Below are 18,558 nucleotides of genomic sequence, written 5' to 3' on the forward strand. Positions count from 1 at the left end.
GCTTCTTTGATATCTGACCAAGCTCTAAGCACTCCACAATGCCTGCATAATGGTCTTCGAAAGAAATTGCTTTCATGTACTCATAGTAGAACTTATCACATGCTTGAGAAAGGCAATTCCCTAAAACACCAGGGGGTTTTATTAGCCTTAACCTGATTTAGCCCCTTCACTACTGTTCATGCTACAACTTCTTGGAGAAGTTGTGTGTCTTATCCAAGAACACATACGTCATTAGTGATGAAGAAGGAATAAGAATTCTGGTTTCCTGCCACCTAGTCTATTAATTTTTTATATGAAAGAAAAATAAGATGAGAGTTGACTGCCAGGTAGACATAAAAGATAGATGAGGAAACCTGAAAAGGGTTCAACAGGCCCTCACATTGGAGGAGTCCTGCTTGAACACTCACATAGCCATATTTCTGTTTTCAAGGTAAACAAAAATCAGGGTCCCTGCTCAGGTAGATGCTTTGGAAGCTGACACTAATTATCTTACTCAGTTATGCCTCCAAAAACTACCTGACCTCTAGAGGTTAGGGAGCTGAGGAAATGGATAGATTCACATAAAATATTGGTAATAAATAATACAGTCCAACATTAATTTTCCTCACATCACTCCTTCTGAAGTCATGTGAGCAGATACTTAAAAAATGGACAGTGAGCTGGATCCTGAACCCAATAGTAGGTGGAGAGTGGGCTGAGTTGCCTTTGGGAGATTGCATAATGCTTTAATGACCTCCAAATTTTTTCCTGAAACAAAAGTTCAGCTTTTTACACCATTATTCTTCCTATAAAATTTTATGGCTTCTAACTGGGGAACTCCAAAGAATGGAAGTTGAGCATAGACAAAAGATAACAGAAAGTTGTGTGAAACCCATAAATGGATGATACATCACTACATGTGAGCATTCAGTGCTCTCAACATTTGGTTCCCTAACTCATACACCTATAGTAACTTAACTCTGTCACAAATAAACACATACAGTATGACTTAGCTTTTGCCTTCCCAGTGAAGCAAAGCTATGATATAAGTGAAATAAACCTACTTAATGTCAGAAATTCTCTCAATTCATCACTCTCAAACTTTCTTAATATCACGAAACAGACTTTCTTCTTTCTCTCCTATCTTAGAGGACCAAGAACATCTAATCCTCAGTAAGATTAATAATCCCTCTTCCTTGAAACCCTTGGTCCCATTTCGCTTGTCCTCTTCTAAAGATCTTGCTCCAGCAATTTTTCTCTCTTTAATCTCTCCCTCTCTCTTAACATCTTCCCAACTATCCACCCAGAAGGTACTTTCCCTTCCCACCTACTTGCCAAAGCACTCTTCCCTTTCCCCCTCCTGACTGGACACTGACCCTGCCCACTTAATCCCATCCTCTCAGAAGGAATCCAGAGCCTACAATGCATGCTGACCCTCAAGATCATGCCTCTGTAATCTCTAGCCCCTGCTAGAGCCACTTACATTGCTTGGCTGAATAGAAAGTCACCAACTACAATCCTTCTAAAAAGATGAAGGACCATCAGATCTTACCAAATCTTCTCCATCATTATACCCTTCAGATCCCCTCCCACCAGGCATTACTGCTGATGTACCATTCCATCTTTCCTATAGCAGAATCAGAAATCAGAGATCAATCCAATGACCTTATGATGAACAGAGCCATTTGTACCCAGAAAGAGGACTGTGGGACAACTGTGAACCACAACATAGTATTTGCAAAACTTTCTGTTACAAATTTTCTCCTCCTTCTCCCCACCCTCTCCCCTAGATGGCAGGTAGTCCAATACAATGTTAAATATGTTAAAATATATGTTAAATCTTATATATATATATATATATATATACATATATATATAATTATCTTGCTGCACAAGAAAAATCAGATCTAGAAAAAAAAAAACTTGGGAAGGAAAACAAAACAAAAATGCAAGCAAACATTAACTGAAAGAGTGAAAATGTTATGTTGTGGTCCACACTCAATTCCCATTGTCCTCTCTCTGAGTGTAGATGGCTCTCTTCATTACTGAATAATTGGAACTAGTTTGAATCATCTCTTTGTTAAAGAGAACCACATCCATCATCATATAGTCTTGTTCTTGCCATGCATCAACTGGTTCTGCCCATTTTAATTAGCATCAATTAATGTAAGTCTCTCTAGGTCTCATTGAAATCACGCTATTGGTCATTTCTTACAGAACAATAATGTTCCATAACATTCATATATCATAATTTATTCAACTATTCTCCAATTGATGGGCATCCATTCAATTTCCATTTTCTTCCACTACAAAAAGGGCTGCCACAAACATTTTTGCACATGTGGGTCTCTTTTCCTCCTTTAAGATCTCTTTGGGATATAATCCCAGTAGAAACACTGCTGAGTCAAAGAGCATGCAGTTTGATAACTTTTGGAGCATAGTTCCAAATTGCTCTCCAGAGAGGTTGGATCAATTCACAACTCCACCAACAATGCATTAGTATCTCAGTTTTCCCACATCCCCTCCAACATTTGTCATTATCTTTTCCTGTCATCTTAGCCAATCTAAGAGGTGCATAGTGGTATCTTAGAGTTGTCAATTTGCATTTCTCTGATCAATAGTGATTTGGAGCACCTTTTCATGAAACTAGAAATAGTTTCAATTTCTTTGTCTGAAAATTGTTCATATCTTTTGACAATTTATCAATTGGAGAATCAAATATAAATTTGAGTCAATCCTCTATGTATTTTGGAAATGAGGCCTTTATCAGAACCTTTGAATGTACAAAATGTTTTCCCAATTTATTGCTTCCCTTCTAATCTTGTTTGCATTAGTTTTGTTTGTATAAAAACTTTTTAACTTAATATAATCAAAATTCTCTCGTTTGTGATCAATAATGATCTCTAGTTCTTCTTTGGTCACAAATTCCTTCCTCCTCCACAGGTCTGAGAGGTAAACTATTCTATGTTTTTCTAACTTATTTATAATATCATTCTTTATGTCTAGATCATGAACCCATTTTGACCTTATCTTGGTATATGGTGTTAAATGTGGGTCAATGCCTAGTTTCTGCCACACTAGTTTCCAATCTTTCCAGTAGTTTTTGTCAAATAGTGAGTTCTTATCCCGAAAGCTGGGGCCTTTGGATTTGTCAAACACTAGATTGCTATAGTTATTGATTATTTTTTTTTTTTGTCCTATGAACCTAACCTATTCCACTGATCAACCAGTCTATTTCTTAGTCAGTACCAAATGGTTTTGGTGACTGCTGCTTTATAATATAGTTTTAGATCTGGTACAGCTAGGCCACCTTCATTTGATTTTTTTTATCATTAATTCCCTTGAAATTCTTGACCTTTTGTTCTTCCAGATGAATTTTGTTGTTATTTTTTTCTAAGTAAGTAAAATAGTTTTTTGGGAGTTTGATTGGTATAGCACTAAATAAATAGATTAATTTAGGTAGTATTGTCATCTGTATTTATTCATTTGACCTATCCAAGAGCACTTGATATTTTTCCAATTGTTTAGATCTGACTTTATTTGTATGGAAAGTGTTTTGTAGTTTTGCTCATATAGTTCCTGACTTTCCCTTGGCAGATAGATTCCCAAATATTTTATACTACCAACAGTTATTTTAAATGGAATTTCTCTTTGTATCTCTTGTTGTTGGATTTTGTTAGCGATGTATGAAAATTCTGATGATTTATGTGAATTTACTTTGCTAAAGTTGTGGGTTATTTCTAATAGCTTTTTAGTTGATTCTCTGGGATTCTCTGAGTATATTATCATATCATCTGCAAAGAGTGATATTTGGTTTCCTCATTACCTACTCTAATTCATTTCATCTCTTTTTCATATCTTATGCTAGCATTTCATATCTTAAGCTAGCATTTCTAATACAAAATTGAACAGTAATGGTGATAGTGGCAACCTTGTTTCACCCCTGATCCTATTAGGAATGGTTCCAGTTTATCCCCATTACATGTGATGCTTACTGATGGTTTTAAAGATGCTACAATTTTAAGAAAAAGTCCATTTATTCCTATATGCTCTATTGTTTTTAATAGGAATAGGTATTGGATTTTATCAAATGCTTTTTCTGCATCTATTGAGATAATAATATGGGGTTTTTTGAGGGTTTTTTTTTTTTTTTTTTTTTTTTTTTGGTTATTGATATAGTTGATTATGCTAATAGTTTTCCTAATACTGAACCAGCCCTGCAATCCTGGTATAAATCCTACTTGGTCATGGTGTATTATCTGGGGGATGATTTTCTATAATCCTTTTGCTAATATTTTATTTAAGATTTTTGCATCAATTTTCATTAGGGAGATTGGTCTATAATTTCCTTTCTCTGTTTTCATCCTACCTAGTTTAGGTATTAGTACCACGTCTGTGTCATAAAAGGAATTTGGCAGGAATCCTTCATTTCCTGTTTTTTCAAATAGTTGATATAGAATTGGAATTAATTGTTCTTTAAATGTTTGGTAGAATTCACATGTAAATCTATCTGGTTCTAGGGATTTTTTCTTAGGGAGTTGATTAATAGCTTGTTCTATTTCTTTTCCTAAAATGGGACTATTTAAAGCAATTTACTTCCTCCTCTCTTAATCTGGAGAGTCTATATTTTTGTAGATATTCCTCCATCTCACTTAGGTTATCAAATTTATTAGGATAAAGTTGAGCAAAATAACTCCTAATTATTGCTCTAATTTCCTCTTCATTGGTGGAAAATTCTCCCTTTTCATTTTTAAGACTAACAATTTGAGTTTCCTCTTTCCTTTTTCTAATCAAATTCATTAAAGGTTCATCTGTTTTGTTGTTGTTGTTGTTGTTTTTCATAAAACCAACTCTTATTTTTATTTATTAATTCAATAGTTTTTTTAACCTTCAATTTTATTAATCTTTCCTTCAGTTTTTAGAATTTCAAGTTTGGTATATGATTGGGGGTTTTAAATTTGCTCTTTTTCTAGCTATTTTACTTGCAAGTCCAATTCATTGATCTTCTCTTTTTCTATTTTATGCAAGTAAGCATCTAGAGATATAAAATTTCCTTTTATTACCACTTTGGCTGCATCCCACAAATTTTGGTATGTTGTCTCATTATTGTCATTCTCTTGGATGAAATTAATTATGTCTATGATTTGCTGTTTTTACCCATTCATTCTTTAGGATGAGATTATTTAATTTCCAATTACTTTTTGGTCTATTTTCCCCTGGCTTTTTATTGAATGCAATTTTTATTGCATCATGGTCTGAAAAAAATGCATTTACTATTTCTGCCTTTCTGCATTTCATTTCGAGGTCTTTATGTACTAATACATGGTTAATTTTTGTATAGGTTCCATGAACTGCCGAGAAGAAAGTGTACTGTCTCCATTCAATTTTCTCCAAAGATCTATCATACCTAATTTTTCTAGTATTCTATTTACCTCTTTAACTTGTTTTTGTATTTATTTTGTGGTTTGGTTTATTTAGTTTTTAGAGAGTAACGTTGAGATCTCCCACTATTATAGTTTTGCTATCTATTTCTTCTTGCAGCTCTCTTAACTTCTCCTTTACGAATTTCCAAGCTATATCACTTGGTACATATATATTTAATATTGATATTGCTTCATTATCTATGGTACCCTTTAGCAAGATATAGTTTCCTTCCTTATCTCTTTTAATTAGATCAATTTTTGCTTTTGCTTGATCTGAGGTCAGGATGACTACCCCTGCTTCTTTTTTTTTTTTTTTTTACTTCACCTGAAGCATAATAGATTCTGCTCTAGTCTTTTACCTTTACTCTGTATGTATCACTGTTTTAAATGTGTTTCTTGTAAACAACATATTGTAGGATTCTGACTTTTAATCCAGTCTGCTATCCACTTCCACTTTATGGGAGAGTTCACCCCATTCATATTTATAGCTAAAACTACTAATTCTGTATTTCCTGCCATTTTATTATCTCCAGATTATATTTTTCTCTTTTCTTTTCTTCTTTCGCTCCTCCCCAGTACTTAACTTATGAGAAGCACTTGACTCAAGTAGCCCTCCCCTTTAAAAATCTCTCTCCCTCTAGAGTCCTTCCCCTTTTCTTATAACTTTCCCCTACTATTTGTTTCCCTTTTATTTATCCTACCCCTTTCTTTTTCAACTTTCCCCCCACATTTTTCAATAAGGTGAGAGAAGTTTCTCTGTAAACCAAATATGTCTAATATTTTCTCTTTGAGCTAAATCTCATTTGAGAAGGTTCACACAATGTTCATCCCCCTCCCATCTTTCCCTCATATATAATAGACTTCCTTTGCCTCTTTGTGAAATGTAATTTCCCTCATTTTACCTCCCCTTTTCCCTTTTTTCTGGTACAATCCCCTTTCCACCTCTAGTTCCATTTTATATTATAAGAGAAAAGTCAAATTATACATGCACTCTCTATGTAACCCATCACAGAATACAGTTCTCAAGAGTTCTTTTTACATTTTTATGCTTCTCCTAAATCCTCTATTTGGAGGTCAAATTTTGTTTGGCTCTGGTCTTTTCCAGAAATAAATGAAATTCACATGTTTCATCGAATGCCTATTTTCTTCTCTGGAAGTTTAGTGAGTAGTTTATTCTTGGCTGTTCCCACTTTCCAAGTTCCTTTGCCTTTCAGAATATCAGATTCCAGGCCCTTTGGTCCTTTAAGGCAGAAGCTGCCAGATCCTGGATAATCCTTATTGTGCTTCCTCAGTATTTGAATTGCTTTTTCTGGCTGTTTATAATATTTTTTCCTTAGTCCAATAGTTCTGAAATTTAGTCACAACATTCCTTGGAGTTTTAATTTTTAGGTCTCTTTCAAGAGGTATTTGGTGAATTCTTTTAATGTCTATTTTACCTTCTGATTCTATGACATCAGGGCAGGTCTCTTTGATTTCCTGAAAAAATAAGTGCCTAAGCTCTTTTTTTCATCATAGTTTTCAGGGAATTCAATAATCCTTAGATTGTCTCTTCTAGATCTATTTTTCAGGTCAATCGTTTCCAAAGTAGGTAGTTTACATTTTTTTTCTATTTTTTCATTTTTTTTGGTTTTGCTTGACTGATTCTTGCTTTCTCATTGAGTCATTCATTTTCATTTGTTCAGTTCTGATTTTTAATGAATTATTTTCTTCACTTACTTTTTTTACTTCTTTTTATATTTGTCCAATTTGATTTTTTAAATGAGTTGTTTTGTTCTATGGAATTTTTTTCCATTTCACAAATTCTGTTTTCAGGGAGTTGTTTTCTATTTCCATATTATCTTTTAATGAATTATACGCCTTTTCCAAACTCTCTTGCAAAGTTTTCCTTTCCTTTTCCCATTTTTCTTCTAGTTCACTTTTAAGATCCTTTTTAATTTCTTCTAGATGAGCCTTGTGTGATGGGGACCAGGTTATACTGCCTTTTGAGACTTCATCTGGAGATAATCTGCTTTTAGTCTCCTCAGGGGTTGAAATTTGTTCTTCTTTTTCACCACAAAAACTATCTGTGGTTAGAGTTCTCTTTGCCTTGTTACTCATTTTTTTTTCCCCAAAAAAAGTTGGATCTCCTTTTAGGGCAAGGGAGGTTTTCTAAACTTCTGCTACAAGCAGGAGCAGCTGCTCTAGATCAGTGCTGACTCATTCCCAATGCTGAGTGGGCGTGGCCAGGTCTTGTGAGACTTTAGTGTTTTGGGGTCCATTATTTACATTTTGTGTTTGTGTTGGATGTTTTATAACTTCTCTGCTAATCTACTGGTTTGCAACCAGGGCAGAGTGGCCAACACTGTTGTAAATTCTTCCCCATAGATTCTCCACAGTGCAGAATCTGCACTGCACCTTGTCCTGGGTCTGCACAGCATGCCCTGGTATCTGTGCTCTAGCATCTGTGTGCTCTGCCAGCCTGCACCTGGCTACATTCTTTGTGTCTGACTGAAACACCTTTTTCTGGCAATCTTCAAAATTATCTTCTGCTTGTAATTTGCCACACTCCCAATATTCATGGATTCTGCCCGTCTAGAACTAATTCAGAGGCTGAATTTGCTAATTAGTTGAGGGATGTGCAAGAAGATCAGAAAGAAGCATGTGTCTTCTCAGCCATCTTGGCTCCACCCCCTCCTATTTCACTTTTCTATTTAATAATACAACCAACATCTATATAGTACTTTAAGGTTCATAATGCTCTTAATAAATATAGTTATTTTATCAACACAACAATTCTATGATGTAGATGTTATTATTCTGCCCATTTCTCAGTTGAGAAAGCAGAAGCAAACAGAGGTTAAGTGACTTCCCTAGTGTCACAGAGCTAGTAAATATCTGAAGCCAGTTTGAATTCAGTTTTCCTTAATTGCAGGCCCAGTATTCTCTATACTGTGCCACCTTGATAACTCATGTGTGTCCTTTAAACTTAGCACATAATATTAATATTTGCTTTAATATTTGCAGTTAAGTATTAACCTTAAGTATTTGCTTAATAAATGTTCTTTTATTCATCCATTCATTTATGCCTTGAGATATATTCATCTACTCAGACCTAAAAAAATTCTTCCCTTTACCCTTCTATTCTAGCCAGTTATATTGTCCCATCTCCTTTCTCCTCTTCCTAATCAAATTTCTTAAAAAGTAATTCACTGCAACTACTTCCCATTTCCCCCATCATCTGCTTTTTCCTAGACCCTTTCAATCTGGTTTTCATCTCTGACCATCTACTGAATTTGCTATTTCAGACATCAACTCTTAATCTCTGTATCCAGTGACTCTTTTTTGAGTCCTCATCTTCTCTGACCTCTCCTAGTATTCTCCTTCCTTCTGGAGAACCTCATGTTTCTTAGGTTCATAAATGCAACCCTACCCTGTCATTCCTTTTAACTCTCTAAAGGTTCCTTTTCTAAGGGACCCACATGTGCAAAAATGTTTGTAGCAGCCCTTTTTGTAGTGACAAGGAAATGGAAATAGTAGATGTCCATCAGTTGGAGGATGACTGAATAAGTCATATGAATGTTATGGAATATTATTGTTCTGTAAGAAACGATCAGGAGGATGATTTCAGAGGGGCCTGGAGAGACTTACATGAACTGATGCTGAGTGAAATGAGCAGAACCAGGAGATCACTGTACACAGCAACAAGATTATATGATGACCAATTCTGATGGACATGGCTCTTTTCACTAATGAGATGATTCAAGCCAGTTCCAATTATCTTGTAATAAAAAGAACCATCTATGGGCTTATATATCAAAGAGATTTTAAAGAAGAGAAAGGGACCTGTATGTGCAAGAATGTTTGTGGCAGCCCTCTTTGTAGTAGCCAGAAACTGGAAACTGAGTGGATGCCCATCAATTGGAGAATGGCTGAATAAATTGTGGCATATGAATATCATGGAATATTATTGTTCTGTAAGAAATGACCAGCAGGATGATTTCAGAAAGACCTGGAGTGATTTACATGAATTGATGCTGAGTGAAATGAGCAGGACCAGGAGATCATTGTATATTTCAACAACAATACGATATGATGATCAATTCTGATGGACATGGCCCTCTCCAACAATGAGATAAACCAAATCAGTCCCAATAGAGCAATAATTAATTGAATCAGCTACACTCAGTAAAAGAACTCTGGGAGATGACCACTACATAGAATTCTCAATCCCTCTATTTTTGTCCACCTGCATTTTTTATTTCCTTCACAGACTAATTGTACACTATTTCAAAGTCTGATTCTTTTTGTACAGCAAAATAACTGTATGGACATGTATACATATATTGTACTTAACTTATACTTTAACATATTTAACATGTATTGGTCAACCTGCCATCTGGGGGAGGGAGTGGGGAGGAGGGGAAAAGTTGGAACAAAAGGTTTGCAACTATCAATGATGAAAAATTACCCATGCATATATCTTGTAAATAAAAATCTATTTTTTAAAAATGCAATTTAAGCTAAAAAAAAAAATCTACACCCAGAGAGAGAACTGTGGGAACTAAGTGTGGATTACATCATAGCATTTTCACTCTTTTTGTTGTTATTTGCTTGCATTTTATTTTCTTTCTCATTTTTTTTTCTTTTTTGATTTGATTTTTCTTATGCATCAAGATAATTGTATAAATATGTGTGAATGTATTGGATTGAACATGTATTTTTACCATGTTTAACACATACTGGATTATGTGCCATCTTGGGGATGGAATGCAGGAAAGGGGTGGAAAATTTGGAAAACAAATTTTTTCAAGGGTTAATGTTAAAACATTATCCATGCTATGTTTTGAAAATAAAAAGCTTGAATTAATAATAATTTTTAAAAGTTCCTTTTCTACATCATTCTTCTGGATCTTCATCTTGGTCTTCAAGTATTTATCCAAATGAAGACTTTGGAACTCTTCTTTCCTGATCCTACATTAACTCCCTCAGGAACTTCTTTCTCCATCAACTTTCACCCATTACAGAGGAGTCCATGGCAAATTTCTGGCTCAATATGCCATTATCTCAAACTTGAACCATGCTTTTTTTCTCCATCCAGTCTCCCATATCCTAAAACCCAGAATCAGAGTCACCGAGCTGAGAATTGAAAGGGAATTAAGCAACTATAGAATGCAACCTGTACACAAATAGTAGAATATCCCTGCTAGGTGATCATCCTGCCTCTGCATGAAGTTCTTCATGAAAGAGATACCTACTACCTAACAAGGGAGTTCATTCCACTTTTCCACAGCTCTAATTATTGTAAGTTCTTCCTAAATATGCCTCTTTGAACTTTCCACCCATTGCTCCTGGCTGTGCCTTGTAGAACCAAACAGAATAGGTTGGTCTTTTCTACATGATAAGGCTTTTAATGTTCAAACACTTAACACAGCCATCACATTCCCCCTTAAGACTTCTTTTCTCCAATATAATCATACTCAGTTCTTTCACTTAATCCTCATGTCATGAACTCAGGCCTTTCACCATCCTGGCTACTTTCCTCTGGACATTCTGTAGTTTATCAATGTTCTTGAATCTCACTGCCTGGAACTGAACACAGTTCAAATGATCTTTTGATGAGATAGAGGGCATTAGGATCGTCATCTCCATATGCCTGGAAGCCAGGCCTCTCCTAATATAAGCCCAAGGTCACACTAGTCCTTTTGGCTGCTCTAGCACAGTGCTGACTCATATTAAGTTTGCAGTTCACTAACACCATCAGATCCTGAAAAACCAAAAACAATAAAATGTTGATCCTGGGCTCCTTTTTTTTTTTTTCCCCCACAGTTGAAGCTTTAATAAATATACTATTGAATACTAATAATTAAAACAAAAACAGACTGGCTGTACATAGCCTACAGGAAAGCCATGATCTGGAGTTATAGTGGAACATGACTAAACAGATAAGATACAGATTCGCCATTATATGGTCTCTGTATGGCTTTAGCTAGTATCATTGAAATGTCAATAACCTGGATTTCAGAGCCATGCTTCATTTTTTTTTCTTATGGAATTGTATTTGTGACTGCCACACTAGCCTCCTTTTAACATTGATGGAATTGATTTTCTTCTACCCAAATATAAGAGATGACATTTATCCTTATTAATATCATCTTATTAGATTCAGACCAATGCTTTAGCATGGAGAAAGGGTCCAGGAGGAGGAGGAAAGAGAAACAACAAACATTTATTAAAGTGCCTACTGTGTGCCAGGTATTGTTCTAATCACTTTACAAATATTACTTTATTTGTTCCTCACACCAACCCTGTAAGGCAGATATTAGTGTCATCCCCATTTTACAGTTGAGGAAACCAAGACTTACCCAGAGTCACACAGTAAGTTTTGGAGGTAAGATTTGAAATCAGGTCTTACTAACTCAACCTTCTATCCACTGTACCATGAGCTGCCTGTCAAAATCCTTTTAGGTCCTGACTCTATTATCTTTTGTCTCTTCTCCTGCTGTCATACCCAAGTGGTGATCATTGTAAGGATGCGGTTCCCGCAAAACAAGAGAAGGGAATTGTAAGGGCCCTTTAAATGGGTGGAAACGGTGCAATGGGAGATTGAGGCCCAGAAGAAATCTCTGTGGATATTAGGACTGCCTTGTAGGTGGGATCTTGGCCATGATGAGATAGCTTTGTAATGGGTGACTCTCTCGCTGATTGGCTGTGTGTGACCTCACAGGCCCTTTATAAGCCCACTGCAGGCAGCAGTCGCTCTCTTTAACCTGGCGCTCTTCACCCTGGCTCCCTAGCCTGGGTGGCCAAGCCAAGATGGATAGCCGAAAGAGGTAAGGATTTTGGTAGTGAACACGTGGGTCTTCTGACCAGGTGTTCACTCGGGAACCAACAAGTCAGGGCATCAGTCAGGGCATTATGTGAGTAGGTATAATAAAGGCTTTTAAGATTACACGTGGCTGTTCTTGAGTGTGCTACCGGTTATTAAGCTATAGATTCAAGAAATCGTGGCCAGAGACCTTTGAAGGCCTCAGAGGAGGCGAGCCGGGTAGAGTTCACACTGCTAAGCACAGTGGTCAAAAGTACTCTGTTGGACCTAGGACAGACTAGTAATTGTAACTGCAAGGAGTGCATGTTACAGATCATGTTACTTCTACTCTAACAATACAGTGTGCATTTTTTCTTCCTCCCTGATGCCATAACCACCACCCATGAAGGTCTTCATTACCATCTACTTGAAGCTGAAATATTAAAGTTGGTTCTGCATCATTTTCTTATTGATCTTATTTACAGTTAATTGATTTTGTACTGCAATTGCTTAAGTTACGGTTGTCTCTGAACTTAGTGCACAATTCAGTTGGCCTGTAATGTTAAGTTCAGAAACCGTTTTTCTTACTAAACACTGTTCCATTCTTGCCTCAAGGAACTTTACTCATCAAAAGGAATGTGTGGATCCCAGAGAACCTGAGTCTAATATATTTTTACCACCATGCTGTTCTTCAAGGATGTCTAGTTTGTTGTCCAAAAAGTCTAGACTACTATCTTACAGGTAGATTCAAACAATGAATACTTATTAACAGCAGGGAAGGAGGGTGTCATTGCTAGCCCCTCACTACCAAACTTCCAAACAATCATATTGCTTCCCTATTCTATTCTTTTTTCTATATTCCCCAATATCTACAAAAGAAAGCTGTTCCCCTCATTTGGGCTCTTAGACTACTGGGGAAGTTGCAATCCTATTTATTGGTAGATTCTGGCTTTACCACTAAATTGATCATGCTCAAAATTTTGTCTTGGTTTACCTTATTTTAACTGTTTCAAAGTTCTTCAATAATATCTATTAATTAACATTTATTAAGCTACATGACACTATGCTAGGTCTTGGGGGTACGATAGCAAAAGTGAAACCATTCCTTCTCTCAAGGAATTTGTGTGCTATTGAGGAGACCACATATAGAGAAAGACAGACAGATATAGAGATAAATAGATATAGATTTGTATTGTATACATACATACATATATACACACAATGAAGACAAAGGAAATAGAGATGGGAAACAGCAGCTAAGAAACTTTAGGAAAGGTTTTATTTTTATATATAGTACAAGCTATATTCTAAAAAGAGGAATGCTATAAAATATATATGAGGAGTTTGGGTTTTTTTGCAGCCATATGAAATGACCAGTGAAAAAAGCATGAAGACAAGAAGTAGATGCCATATGTGAGGAATAAAAGAAATCCATTTGAGCTGGGTTATGCAAAGAGAAGTAATACAGAATGACACCATAAAGAGAGATTGGGGCCAGATTTTGAAGGGCTCTAAAAGCTAGAAGACTTTCTATTTTATCCTAGAGAAAATAGGGAGCTTCTGGGTAGGGGAGTGCTATGCTCAGCTCTGCATGCAAGGGAAATCACTGGCAACAACTGTGTGAAAGCTAGATTGCAATGGGGAGTGACTTAAGGTAATAAGAACAATTGGGAGGTTATTGCAATAGCCTGAGAAAGGTAATGAGAGACACAAACCTTAATGGCTATCTCTTTATTCTTTCTCTTCTCCAGACACCCTTGTGGCTCTTTCAGGTTTAACTTCTTAATTCATAAATCTGGTCTTGTCCCCTCTGCTCAAAAATCCAAGGGCTCCCTATTGCCAATCCAGGGGCTCCCTACTTTCCATCAAATGAGTTTCAAGCTCCTCTGTCAGGTTTTTAAGGCCTTCCAGAATCCAATATTATTCTTCCTTTCTAACATCTCATACTACTCCTCTCATGTATTCTATTCTCTGCTTTAATTGGACTGAGCCTATGTTTTCCTATCTCTGCTCATGTGATTCCCTGTGTCTTAAAATTCTTTCTTTCAACTTCCTAACTCATATTCTACTTTCCTTGGCATAAGTAAGCAGCTAAAAAAGCTCAAATTCCACAAATCTCTTGCCTGAGTTAACTTGGGCAAGTTACTTAATCTGAAGTAGATTGTTTTTTCTTCTAGATGAACTAGATGGACTCTAAGGTTATTTTTAATTCCAGATTTATCATCTTATATCATGAATGGTCATTTCTAATCTTTCCCCTTCTCTTCAAACTCCATTACCCCTATGCCTCTTTCTACCTATGGCTATGTCCTCTCCCCATAGCCACTTCATTTAGCATGATTTGTGCATTTATTTAGAATGTGTCATTGTCTTGTCTTATTGTCATATTTCCCCCCTACTAAACTGTAAAGCACCATGAGGTCAGATACCTACCCCTGCCTTGTCTAAATTGTACTTCATCCAGTGCCTAATACAGTGTTCTGAACAGATTGAGTATTTAATATTTATTGATTTGAACTGAATTAAATCTTTGACAACTTGATTTCCACAGGGCAGTAGAATTAAAGACATATTACTGATGCAGTGTGGTCCCAGGACCTGGGGAGCAGTTGCACAGAGGCTGGGGGCACCAACCCTTAGATGAATGAGCACTTGCCACCTTTCTCTAAGACAGTCCCAGGAGAAGAAAAAAAAATCTAGCAGAGAAGAGAAAGAGGATGTAAATCTTTCTCCCTTCTTGGCAATGCAGAGTACAAATCCATAGATGTAAATCCTGGGCAGCTAAATAGCTGGATGTCGCGTTTAATGCTGTTGGAAAGGTTCCACCTTCCCTGCTGCCACTGCACCCAGTCCTTGGAAACGCCTCCTTAAAAGAATCTACGAGATTGATGTCATGCAGCACAGCTCAAGCTCCTCCTGCATCCTGAGTACTTTTCAAAAGAAACACAAAAGGCTCTCCTGCCGTCCTGTGGTTAGCTCCTGTGGCTTTGCAAGTGGAGAAATGAAGGTAGGGTGCTTTTCAGTGCATCCTGCCCAGGTAGATAAGCCAAAAAAGAACAAGGCAGGGGGACAGAGTGAACTTAACACTGGAAAGGAGACAAAGGACCAAGGCTCTAGCCTAGTACCTGGCTGCTACAGGATGGCCTTTCCAATCTTATTGGTACAGCACTTCCTGTCCTGCCATGTTGGACTTCTTGCTCTTCCTCATACACACCACACACTCCACCTTTCCCTGGACTGTCTCTCATGTCTTTAATGCTCATCCTCCATATCTTTGCCTCTTAGAATCTCATCTCCTTCAAAATTCTACTTACTATCTTTGGCAAGAAATCTTTCCTAAGCCCCTAAATAGAGTGCCTTCCCACCCAAAATACCTTGCACTTAATTACTTTGTACATATTTTGTATTTATTCATTTTATATTTATTCTATATGTACTGATAAGAAATATGTTATGCATAATGTATTTCTTATCTGTATATGGAGACAAATACATTGTATCTATGTGTATATACATATACATGTCTCCTTATTTACATACACACCATATACATATATGTATGTATATATGTAGAGAAGAAACATATTGTATGTGTAACAATGTATTTCTTGTCATACAGACACACAAACACACATACATACATACACACACAATGTATTTCTTGTCTATCACATTAGAATATAATTTTTTACAAGCGGGGAACATTTCATTCTTTGTACATGAAACCTCAGCACCTGGAAAATGATTGACAATTAAAAATCCTTGATAATCAACTGATTAAATATACAGACAGAAGTATAACACAAGGAAAACTGAGACAGGAGAGAGCAATAGCAGTTGAGGAAAGAGTTAGGAAGAGAGGAAGTCAGGGAAGATTTCATGCAGGAGATGGAAGTTCATTCAAATTTTGACTATAAGGGGCAAGGATGAAGCACATTTCAGCCATGGAGATGGTTGATAAGAATGCAGTTCAGGAGGATCAAGTTGAGAGAAAAGCTAATAAATTATTTTTGCTAGAACATAGATTTTGTAAAATGGAGTAAGTAAAAACCACAAAGATAGGAGTGATCGGTGTCAGACAAAGCCTAGAAATAGGAAAGTCACTGAAGGTTTTTAAGCAAAGGAGTTAAGGGGAATTAGAGTACATAGAATAGATAGGAACTCAATAGTTGAGGAAGGTAGTACTATGGGCATTAATAAAAGCAAAGGGTAAAGGGTGGGGGCCAGCATAAAGGGAATATAAAATAATCTAATGAGGTTGGAATTTAGAATAGATGAAGGAAAATAATATGGATCAGAGATGGAAAGGTACAAAAACTTTGGGACTGAGGTACAAAATGAAAAATAAATTGCATGTGACATGATTCATAGAGGTTTCAAAAGGCATGTCTGCCCAAAATATTTCTGGAAGTGGTCCTTATAACCATATGCACAGATTTCCTTAGTGAGGTAAGCTGTAAACAAACCAACAGACCTGGTAAAATCTTTGAGAAGAAAGGACAACCTCCTCAGATAATACAGTATCAACCTTTGGCACATAACCGTGATGGCAGGGCTTGAATAATCCTGCAACTTTCCTTCATTTCTTTGTTCACGCTACCCCCTAGTGATGACTTTAGTTTTTAATGAAATCCCTTTGCATCTCCTTTTTTCTAGCGAATCACATATTCCTGCCTGCAGTTGATGATGCTAAGGAGATACAATATTTTGCCTTTACCTATAACCATACCAGTCTATTCTTTGTCACTGGCATACAGGTTGCACCTTCCTACCTCCAGAGTAAGAATCCATCAAGATTTATTAAGAGTCTATTATGTTCCAGGAACTTGTACTAAGTGCTGGCAATACAGACATGAGGGAAAGTATGAAGGACTGTCATATCTTTCTCTGTATTGCCCATCAGTTGGGGAATGGCTGAATAAGTTATGGTATATGAACGTTATGGGAGGCTTGGAAAGACTGCTAAGTGAAAGACCTTTCTGGAAAGATGCTAAGTGAAATTGAGCACACGGCAGCAACAAAATTATATGATGATCAATTCTGATGGATGTGATTCTTTCCAACAATGAGAAGGTTGAGGTCAGTTCCAATGATCTTGTGATGAAGAGACATTCACACAATTGTAAGAACTGAGGGTGGACCACAGCATAGTATGTTCACTCTTTTAGTTGTTGTTTGCTTGCATTTTGTTTTCTTCCTCATTTTTTTTTTCTTTTTGATCTGATTTTTCTTGTGCAGCAAGATAAATGTATAAATATGTATATATATTTAACATATATTTTAACATGCTTAACATATATTGTATTACCTGCCATCTAGGGGAGCAGGTAGGAGGAGGGGAAAATCTGGAACACAAGATTTTGCAAGGTCAATGTTGAAAAATTATCCATGCATATGTTTTGAAAATAAAAAGCTTTAATAAAAAATAGAAATATGTATATAAAAAAGGGGTCAGAATTATCACCTGCCTACATAACCTTCTATGGCTCAAACAGATTTCCTGTTCCAGATCATCTGTGATATCTGCTTTGAATCCAACCCTTTTATAGGAACATACTATGCACATTTTTACCTCCCAGCTTTCATATAGTTTCCCTTACCTGGAATGCCCTTCCCCAATACTAATCCAACCTATCCAGTATTTACCACAGACTAACAGAGCTGCCAGCCTGAACTCAACAAAGCTCTAATGAGTATTGCTGGCTTCTTTCAAACCATAAGGAAGCAATGAGCCATCCTACTCAGCTAAGAGAGGCTAACAGAAGGTTTACCTCAGAGTCAGCTTAAAGTAATTCTTTATATTATATTTAGTGCTGATTCAAAATTTCCAACATCTTTTGGATCCTTAATGAGGATCTTGTGTCTTTCTGCCAAACCCATTTCAGGGATTCTGAAGAAAAAAATGCTAGAAAATATTATAAAACATACAACCAATAACTATCACTCCCTCCCATTCCCCCAACCCCACCAAAAAAAAAGTGTTAAATAAATTTTGACTTATTCAATAAATGTTTAAGATGGTGTATTTAATGGATTAATTTGTAATTTTTTTCATTATAAACATTCTAACTCACTCATGGTTCTCATCTTGTGATTCTTAGCCACATGGTCTCATTACCCTTCAGAGTAATTCAGTCTTTATTTAACATTCATAAGTTCACAGGTACAAGAGACCTCATAGGTCAACTGGTCAATCCTCTCATGTTATAGATGAGTTAACTGAGGCTACAAGAAAAAACAACTTGCCCAAGATTACAGCTAATAAATGTCTGCAAAAAATTCCTACTTCTTTTCACTGTATAATGCTATTCTCTTCAGTTAGCAGTTGAAGCACTCCAGCCATCACTTTTACTAATCACATGTACTCTAAAT

Source organism: Sminthopsis crassicaudata, chromosome 2 (genome assembly GCF_048593235.1).
Source record: "Sminthopsis crassicaudata isolate SCR6 chromosome 2, ASM4859323v1, whole genome shotgun sequence".
Lineage (NCBI taxonomy): Eukaryota > Metazoa > Chordata > Mammalia > Dasyuromorphia > Dasyuridae > Sminthopsis > Sminthopsis crassicaudata.